This window comes from Muntiacus reevesi, chromosome 3, assembly GCF_963930625.1.
Source record: "Muntiacus reevesi chromosome 3, mMunRee1.1, whole genome shotgun sequence".
Taxonomy (NCBI): Eukaryota; Metazoa; Chordata; class Mammalia; order Artiodactyla; family Cervidae; genus Muntiacus; species Muntiacus reevesi.
The window spans coordinates 188,185,656-188,196,122 of record NC_089251.1 but is presented as its reverse complement, the minus strand read 5'-3'; the positions used below and the strand labels follow the sequence as shown (position 1 = coordinate 188,196,122).

At 38.4% G+C, this 10,467-nt stretch overlaps 1 pseudogene; it reads right to left on the bottom strand.

Annotated features, from left to right (window-relative positions):
• Nucleotides 1–4,695: 4,695 nt before the first annotated feature.
• LOC136163360 (heterogeneous nuclear ribonucleoprotein K-like) lies at nucleotides 4,696–6,286 on the bottom strand (annotated as a pseudogene).
• Between the last annotated feature and the right edge of the window lie 4,181 nt (nucleotides 6,287–10,467).

Genomic DNA, 10,467 nt, shown 5'->3' with positions numbered 1-10,467 from the left:
ACCCACGTGGAATCCCATATGACATTGCTTCAGGCTGAGGCAATGGTTCTTAACCAGGGGCAATATTTCCCCCCACCCAAGGGGATATTTGACAGTGTCGCCGACATAGTTGGTTCTCGCAACTAGGAGGAGGCTACTGACATCTAGTGGCCAGCAGTCAGGGTTGCTGCTAAACACAACGTACAGGACAATTGCCTGTAACGAAGAGTTGTCTCAGGCAAAGTGTGACGACGTCACTGTTCAGAAACCATTGACTAAGGAGGTGCAACCATGGGCCCGCAGTCATGAGATCAGCTGGTCTTGTCATGTACCACAGCATCCAAACCAGCTGACATTGAAGAACAATTGAATAGCTTACACAGATGGCATAGAAAAGGCACAAGTTAAAAAATGATACCATGCAAGGATAGGTAGTCATCTTCCAGGATGCGATATGTACTCAGATTAACAACCAATACATAGCGCTGTGCCCCATTAGTTAAATAGAATACACAGTGCCAGGGACCAAGGGATGAAAGTAGGAATGATCCATAGGGAGTTTCTTCTTCCTTTTCTGGATTCTGGCCTCTCTGTGTTTACTGGTCTTAGTTCCTATATGTGAGGAACTTCCACCTTGGAAATGTAAGCTATGATTTATGCCTATATACTTCATACTTCTCATGACAAGGGGCCAGTGGGCAAGGAGAGGAATACAGTCTTGAAAGAAGCAATTGATGTGATCATCAGGAGGAAGGCTGTTATGGAACATTGAGGCCAGGGAGGAATATGTTTGGCACTTGGTTATCTCAACACTTCTTTGCTCAATTGTGATGGTGAATAGACAAATACAGTAGCCAAGGTCTGAGAAGGACTCGATCAGGGATTTAGATAATCAGAGATAAAACTTTAGATCACCCCACCAACTCAGCCACCAAAGGCAGCAGAGGTATGAGCAGTGGGAGAAGAAAATCTAGGATAAATCATGGAGGAAGGAAACTAACGCATATCACAGTTGTAGCCTCAAGCCTACCTGCATCCAGGAAGGCTATAGCTTTCTTCACTGACTTTCCTCTAATAAGTTTACCCTAGGAAAGAGACCCACCCCTCCTGCAGGAAGACCTTCAGGGTTTAGATGAAGCAAGGGATCCAAGCTGTGCAAAAGTGGACTGCAGTAAGCATTGCCCAGGTTCCTTTTCCAGGAAGGAAAGTGCTAATTCCCTCAGCTGAATGTGCTGCTGGCTGTTAGCTATCACCCATCAGTTCTCCCTGGGATTTGCCGTCCAGTGAAAACAGCCATATTGCCCATCATCCTTCCTCCTGCAGGGGACAAGATGCATCCCAAGACTTGCTGATATGCAATATGAAGAGCTGGTCTCCCTTCCCCAAATCAGAGTATACCTAGAGAGCCATTCCAGACTCATGGCTCCCCTTGGGCTTGCCTTGGTTTTTGTTGCTACTACAGAGCAGCCCAACTTCTCCCTTGGCCTGACTCTGCTTCCCTCCCATCTCACACAAACATTGATCCTGACAGCAACACCTCAAGACCTTTCTGTAGACTAGACTCCCCTCAGAGTCAATTTGTGGGGAATCTGACCCACACTACTTATATTTACATACACTGCAGCCCGTGCAGGTGAAGATTCAGCGAAAGGCTGCTGCTTTAGCTTGCCAGACCTTCTTTCTTCCTTGAAAGCTTGTCTTTCAGATGGCTACTGACAGATGCACACTTCTCTTCCTCTTCCTCAGTTGTGTCTATTCTCCTTCATTTTGGGAAATTTTCTGCTAGAATAGGAATTTTTAAAACTAGAAAGAAATGTATGTAAATTTCTTACTTCTCTTTTACCTGCAACAAGAACCCTGTGATTAGTTTTAGTCCATTAAATATTTGGCCTAAAGCATGTGTTTATGAAATGCAAGACTTACCTTGATCTAGGCTCAGATTTACCAGAGTTCCTTTTCTTTCTTTCCAACACCCTGACTTTGTTTATATCAATGCTGACGTTAGTCATCTTCAGGAGATTATAACGTGGACTTTTTGTCCAACAGCACTGCCCTGTTCCTACGTTTTTCATGCCTTTTCTTGTACACCAGCCTGTAGCAAGGGAGAAGCCAGCCGAAGCTAAGCACCAGTGTCAGATGCTCACTGAATGATAAATGGATAACTTCAACAGTATTATAGCCCAGCTGAAATTATACTGAAATTCTTTAGTGGCCAGACCCAAATCTAAATATGTCTATTCAGCAAATAAACTCAGACTGTTCCCTTAAATGCCAATTTCCCTGGAAACACAGATCAAAAGACAATTATTGGTATAATTTCTTGTTTAAATGCTTGATAAAATTCACCAATGAAGCCATCTGAGCCCAGCATTTTCTATGAAGGAAGGATTTTTATTTTTATTTAGGTATTATTGACATGCATTATTTTATTGAACAATTTCAAGTGTACAATATAATGATTTAGTATATGTATATATATGAAATGATGACCACAATAAGTCTAGTTAACATCAATCACCAGACACAGTTATTATTTTTTCCCTGTGACAAAAACTGTTCTACTTTCAGCAACTTTAAATACAATACAGGATTATTAACTGTAACCATGCAGTACTTTACATCCCCCAAACTTATTTATTTTATAACTAGAAGTTTGTACCTTTGGCTATCTTTTTAATTATGAATTTTATTTACTTAATAGGACTATACAATTATTTTTTCAAATTTGTCACTTTGGTTTGTTGTTTTTCTCAAAAAAAAGTGTATCTTTTTCATCTAATTTGTTTATTTTCACAAACTGTATCACAGTATAAATACTGTGATAAATACTATAAATGTTTCACTCTTCATTATCAAATTTTCATCTGGTATCACTTACTCTCAGCCAAAAGAACTTCCTCAAATATGTCTTGCACACATCTGCTGATCAATGCCTTTTCTAGATTGATAGATTTTATATATTCTTAATAAATTTAAAAGATATTTTTCCATTGCCTTATGATTTTCACTGTTTCTGGTAAGAAAACAGCCTTCTTATTTTATTCCCTGTATTTCATGTGTATTTTTCCTCTTGCTCTTTTTATGTTCTGTTTAACTCTGGCTTTCAGCAGTTTAATATAATAGGCCTAAGTCTTGTTTTCCTTTCTGCTTGGTGTTTGCTTAAATTTTTATAATTATAGGTATATTTTTAAAATAAAGTTAACAAATTTTAAACAATATTTTCTTAAATAATTTTTTTGTCCCATACTTTTTCTTCTCTCTTAGACTTCAGTCATACAAGTGCTAGTTCATTTGCTATTATTCCACGGGTCACTGATATTCTACTTTTGATTTTTAAAGTAATTTTTATGGCTAATTTGCTCATAGTTATTAATAATTCTGATAGATAATTCAAAAAAGATAAACAGTATCAACAATTCATATCATACCTTTAGAAATAGCAATTATTTTTCTCTTTTAAAACTTATATCTCATTTTCTTTTTTGTGTTACTATCTTGGCCAGGACATGCAGTTTGTATTGATCATAGCAATGATAGTAAACATTCTTATCTTTGCTTTTTTTTCCTAGCATTATGGGAGCTTTGTTTGGAAGTGAACTTTTAACTATTAATACAAATGCCAAGAAATACTACACAAAACATCCACAAGATTTTTTTTCACCTTTTTTTCTTTGAATTGTTCACAAACATTTCCTACATAATCCAACATACAACAGAGAAATGGTACATCTTTTTCTTTCAATTTGCATACAATGGAAAAACAAGAAAAAAATGTATTTTACAAAGTTTAACTAATAGACACCGCCAAGCTGACAGTTTAAGTCTATACATGAGAAAGTATCTAATAAAAAATAATCAGAATTTATTTAGCATCAGTCACTTCCATAACCAAGTATTATTCTGATTAATAAAACTTGTCATTAAGCTTCTGGTGTAAACTTATACCACTATTCCATCGGTTGTGTTGCTCCCCACCTTGGTTCTTCAGAATCAACGAACAAAAAAATCACTGCAAAATAGGGGCAAGCATTTGCAAAAACAAACAAAAATCCCCAGCTTATTAGAAGCATGAATGTGTGGTGGAATTTCCTCCCAAGCAATGAACTTCAAATCATTAAAAATCACCAGAACTGAGTATTGTCAAGATACTTTGCCTAAGTCCAAGAAGAGATGCCATTTATTTATATCCAACAGAGGACTGAAAATTAAACTTAGTGTTCCGTTTGGGGGTAGGCCGGAGAGAATTCAGCCGTTTGAAAAACGACCATCTTAAAAAAAAAGACCACCAAAAATAGGTTCACTAAATTTATTTTAAAAATCATAAAACATTTCTAACAAAAGCGCATTACATTCTGCAAACTGCTCTGAATAGATGCCAGGGACATATGGACTACTGTTACTTTTCCTCACTGTCCCACCACCCCAAATGTCACAGTGGCCACAAAGCAAAGTGTTCACAATAATTACATGGGGGGAACTTCTTTAAACGACCTACAATGAACAAAAATTAAAATTCACTCACTCTGCTGCTGTTTCAAAATTTCGATGTTAGTTTTTGCACACCCTCCCCCGCCCCCCACCCCCCACCCTGTTTGTAAGGAACTAAAACATTACATCTGGTGAACATTACGTCTGATTTTAGCACCTTTGACTCCAATAATTCCTCCTCAAATGCAGAACACCTATGAAGCAGAGGAATGTTGGCGTTTTAAACAGAAGCAGATTAAAATATATATATATATATGCAGGAGTCCTTCAGTTCTTCACTAGTCTTAGAAAAACTTTCCAGAATACTGCTTCACACTATAAAAAAGAAAAAATATCTTGCATTAGAATCCTTCAACACCTGCATACTACTTCACACTATTCTGCACCAAATACTGGGCATTCTGTATCTGGTCCTGTGTTCCTATAACAGTAATGATCCGATCTTCGGATCCTTCTAAAGGCTCATCAATTTTGATCAAAGCTCCTGACTCATGACGGATTTGTTTAATCCGCTGACCTCCTTTGCCAATAATAGATCCAGCCAAATCTTTGGGAATAGTTACTTGTGCAGTAATAAGAAGTCCGCCAAGATCACCATATAAGCCACGACCCCCTACGTAGGAATAATCATATCCAGAGCCACCCTGTGGTCCATAAACCATCCGCCACTCTGATGGGCTCCATGTATCTATTGCAGGGTCCCAGGTTTCACCAGCACTGAAACCAACCATGCCGTCATAACCGTCTCCAGGTCTTCCTCTTCTGTCTTAGGCCATTAGATCTCCTCCTCTAGGTGGTGGGGGTGGTGGAAGAAGAAGCTTCCAAGCTCTACTACCCCCCTGGCCACCTCGTCCGGGAGGGGGTGGAGGAGGTCCTCGACGAGGGCTCATATCATCATAATCTCTTCTGGAGGGAGGCACGGGACGCCCACTCCGACCAGGTGGCATTCTGTCAAAACCACCTCTTCCCCACATGGGAAACCCCACGGGACATCCACGCCGGTCATCAAACATCATTGCAAAACCACCGTAATCATAGGTTTCATCATAAGAATTGGGATCGTAAGGCTGAGCGCGTCCTTTGATGGGAGACTCTGATATAAGATCAAGGATGATCTTTATGCACTCTGCAACCCTATCTGGTTTTCCTCCGATAAGAATGACTCTGTCAGTAGATTGAGGACAACATTCCTGGAAAAGCTTGATTGTTGTCTGAGTGTTCTCTCGAAGTTCTTTGATTTTAGCACTTTCGACTCCAATAATTCCCCCTGCCAGACTCTGATGAAGCAACAGTCTCAACTCGAAGTCAAAGTCGCTTCCTTTATAGTGTTGGTAATGTAAGCATTCCACAGCATCAGATTCGAGCGGGAGCTGGCTGGTTGCAGTGGGTGATGGCAACTGCAGGCCCTCTTCCAAGGTAGGGATGATTTTCTTCAGAATTTTTCCAATCGTTTCAATATCAGCACTGATACTCAGTATGTGCCCGGGACACTGCTGTCTGGGACTGAAACACTGGCATGGGAGTCTGTGCGGAGAGCCTTAATATTCTTGCCTCCTTTTCCAATGACTGCCCCAGCATTCTTGCTCTGAAGCAGAATGTGTAATTCAACCATCTCAGCAGTGTTTCTAGATCTTTTAAAAGCTTGTTCCTCTTCCATATCTTCTGCAGGGCATTTACCAAATTCGCCATTGGTTTCAGTGTTGGGAAAGGTTTCCTCTGGCTGTTCAGTTTCCATTTTCTTGTATTCAAGGGACACACCAATCCGGCAAAGGTACCATCCCTATGCCACCGTGCCTCATCAGCTGGTCACAGCTAGATAGAGAACCCATTCTTATCTTTAATCTTGGCTTAAAAGTTGGCTTAAAACTCAATATGCAAAAAACTAAGATCATGGCATCTGGTTCCATCACTTCATGGCAAATAGATGGGGAAACAGTGGAAACAGTGTCAGACTTTATTTTTCTGGGCTCCAAAGTCACGGTAGATGGTGACTGCAGCCATGAAATTAAAAGACACTGGCTCCTTGGAAGAAAAGCTATGACCAACCTAGACAGCATTTTAAAAAGCAGAGACATTACTTTGCCAACAAAGTTCTGTCTAGTCAAGGCTATGGTTTTTCCAATAGTCATGTACGGATTTGAGAGTTGAAATATAAAGAAAACTGAGCATCAAAGAATTGATGGTTTTGAACTGTGGTGTTGGAGAAGACTCTTGAGAGTCCCTTGGACTGTAAGGAGATCCAACCAGTCCATCCTAAAGGAAATCAGTCCTGACTATTCATTGGAAGAACTGATGCTGAAGCTGAAACTCCAATACTTTGGCTACCTCATGCGAAGAGCTGACTCATTGGAAAAGACCCTGATGCTGGGAAAGATTGAAGGGAGGAGGAGAAGGGGATGACAGAGGATGGAATGGTTGGATGGCATCACCAACTCAATGGGCATGGGTTTGAGCAAGCTCTGGGAGTTGGTGATGAACAGGGAAGCCTGGAATACTGCAATCCATGGGGTCATAAAGGGTCGGACATGAATGAGCTGCTGAACTGAACTGATCTTTAATCTTAATGGTAAAATATTTAAAATTTCATTATGAGGAAGGTGTTTGCTAAGGTTCTTGAGCAGTATCATCAATCAACCTGAGGAAATTTTCTAACTAGTTATTTTGCCATTTTTAAGTAAATTTTGAAATTTATTGCTTTTGTTTTCTTCTAACTCTTGGGAAAATATGGGGCAGTAGTTACAGTGCCATTTCCAACCATTTCAGAATGTCTCCATCTCTGTAACATGAGTAGGATTATATTTTTTTGTCCTCTGGAAGTCAGGTTGGCATTGTGACTTTCTTTGCCTTTATGCAGTATGAGCAGAAGAGATGTGTCACTTTTGGACAGAAGTTTTCAAAGTTGGCATGATATAGTTCACCTTGCTCTCTTTTCCTGACTCAGCAATCATGTAAATATGTGTAGAGAAGAAGCACCCATCCACCTGGATCCCTCAGTGATAAGCAGATGATAAGCAGAAGACACTTACAATTGATCATAATATATTACTTATTAATATCTTTTATTCCATAGCTTCTTTTTGTTGGTATTATCATATGTTTGGTATACATAATAGGAAGAGCCAGGTAAGCAATGTAGCTTAGAGAATATTTTCTTTAATAAACATTTCTTTCCAAGTGTGAAGTGGGTGGAAGAAAATAATTGGGTATATAGTCCCTGTACTTGGCAATAATACACAATTTGTTAGAAGAAATTAATTAAATTCCTAAAGACAATTCTAGGTATGTCCCATGAGCTTAAGAAAAAAAGAAAGTAAGTAAATAATTTTCTAGGAGGCGTATACTTCCTGTAACTATACTATGAGGAAAGTATAAAGATACAATAAGGAAGAGCAAGCTATACAACATGGCTTACTTATAATAACAATTACATTTTAGGAGTATAAATTTGATTCACTCATAGGCATTGAAGATTTTTTAACAGGGAAGAAACTTTGTCTTTAGGAAAGTGACTAAAAATATTGCCACTATATTTAGGATGAACTGCAGATATAGATTTGCATTCTAGAGATCTTGAAAGGTTGGGAGGGGCAAGGATTTTTATTTTTATTTTTTTGTTTATTTTTGGTCATGTACTGCACTGCTTGTGGGATCTTAGTTCCCAGACCAAGGATAAAACTCAGGTCCTCAGCAGTAAGAGCTTCAAGTCCTAACCACCGGACTGCCAGGGAATTTCTGGGACAAAGATTTTTAGTTGTTGCGGAGAGATATCGAGAAGAAGGGATGGAAAAGAAGGAACAGCTTTGAGTTTTATTCAGTTGTCTGCATATCCATCTATGACTAGACCTTTAAAAACCTAACATTCTTCACTTTTGTATGTTGCAAGTCATATAAATAGAGTCTGTAACTGGATACACCTTATTGGATATCCACCTCATATTTTATGTTACTGAGTTTATGTTAGTATTTTATGTTACTGAGTCAGGACACTGACTCAGTGTACTAATATTTAACACAAAACCTGAAACTGAAAACAGATATCTAGGAGAAGAAAGCTGGTAACACAAACTTCTGAGAATTAAGTAGGGTATTTTGGGGGATTTTGTTTGTTTGTTTTTGCCTTTTGTGCACAATAGGCAATTGTGATTCGGGTGCATTTGCTTATTCTGGGAGGAAAAAACCCTCCCTCTAAAACAAAAGGACCATTATAAAGAGCCAAATGTAATCAACACCGGATCATGCCTTATTTTCTATGCCTGTAACAGGGTTACTTTCAGGGACTGTGGACCAGACTTTGTTTCTTTCTTTTTAAAGGGCATTTTGGGAATTGTAATACTTCTCCATGCTCTAAAGTATCATTTGTCCAGGGGAGAGGGTTTAGGTGTCAAGCATAAGAGGGATCTAGGGGTTTCTAAAGTGATCACTTTGAGAGTCACTTAATAATATATTTGTCGGCAAATCTTTCTTCCAATTCTGGTTTTGTTACCTTCTCTCTGTTTTCATTATAAACAGTGTACAAAGGGAGCTATCTTCCTGCTCCTCAAAATAACTACTTAGCTGGGTAAAATTTATAATGTTAGATTCTACTTTTAGCCAGGAAATGCAAACAAAGCCTGGAGACTGCTTGTTCCCTGACCCCAAATTCATTTCATGTTGCTATAGTATCACCCCTGAGAAAATGGGCCTGTCTGTTTTCCTCCCCATAGACGCACTCAATGGGCTTTTGTCAGCTCCTGAATTATAGCATTAAAATTTAAACAGTAGGGATTTAATGGAGGATTATTATGACACTCCAGTGCATTCTTTCTGTTGCCACTAGCAACAACCCAAGGATGAAACAAATTCCTTGTTTTAGAGGTACTATTTTCTTAAAAGACGAAGGATCTACCTCACATTCTTGGAGTTTTATAAACTGGTCTATGCAGTTTATTGTTAACATGAGAAGAAGGCTGGTGATATATAATACCAATCCAATAATTGAAGGACTTTTTTGTATTAGTTCACCAATCTACAAAGAAACGATATTTTCACAGGCCCCCAGAAGATGAACTTCAATCTGCTTCTCCCAAACACATTTTCCACTGTCTGGAAAATGTGCAAAGGGAATGGGACAGGGTTCTCCATCCCAAATCCTTCAAAGTGCTGGGGGGAAGAAAAGAATTCCTGCCAAAAGGCCCAGAGAGATCTGTCTGTCTGTATGGTATGGTAATGACTGAGGCTAGTCCAGAGAGGTTTCTGGGAGAAACCAGCTATTGAAATCTAATGAATGGAACTGAGAATCTCTTGTTACAATACTATTTGTTTATTTGCTTGGTCATATTCTTGTATCTAAGAGGACATCAAAATAAACAATAAAAGCAAGATATTGTTGTATTGTCTTTGAATTTCCATTTGAGTATATATTCTGAGAAATCTTCTTGTGGGTTAATTTGTAACTAGATTTATTTTCTCTGCCAGTCATTTATTTGCCTTTTTAGTTATGTGTCATTTTTACCTCTTCCCTGTTCCATTGTCAGCATCCAGATTTATAGTCAGGATTGTACTATAATCCTGATGTAATTATTTTGAAGGCATTTTCTAGCAAGAATACAAAGACAAGCAAGGATGTATCCATATTTTTGTTTCTCTCTCAGTTACCAAAATATGGATACATCCTTGCTTTTCTTTGTATTCTTGCTAGAAAATACTTTGAAAATATTTCACAATTTTTTTGTCTTTGGAATAAATTCAAGTTCATGACATGGAATAAATTCAAGATGAGTAACGGGCTGTAAATAAATAAATAGCCATTTGGACTTCTTTACTAACCAGAGATAATACCTCTTAACCTAAGTGGGATTCTTTACTTATGACAATGAAAGTAAATCTTATTTTCACCAAGTACTTCCAGAGCTCTGTATCTCTTTCTCAAAGGCAATTCTATTACCAATGTCTTTTGTTTCCATTCAGAGGTAGTCCATGCAGATTTATTTATATAGGAGACTTTTACATGAAAATGATACA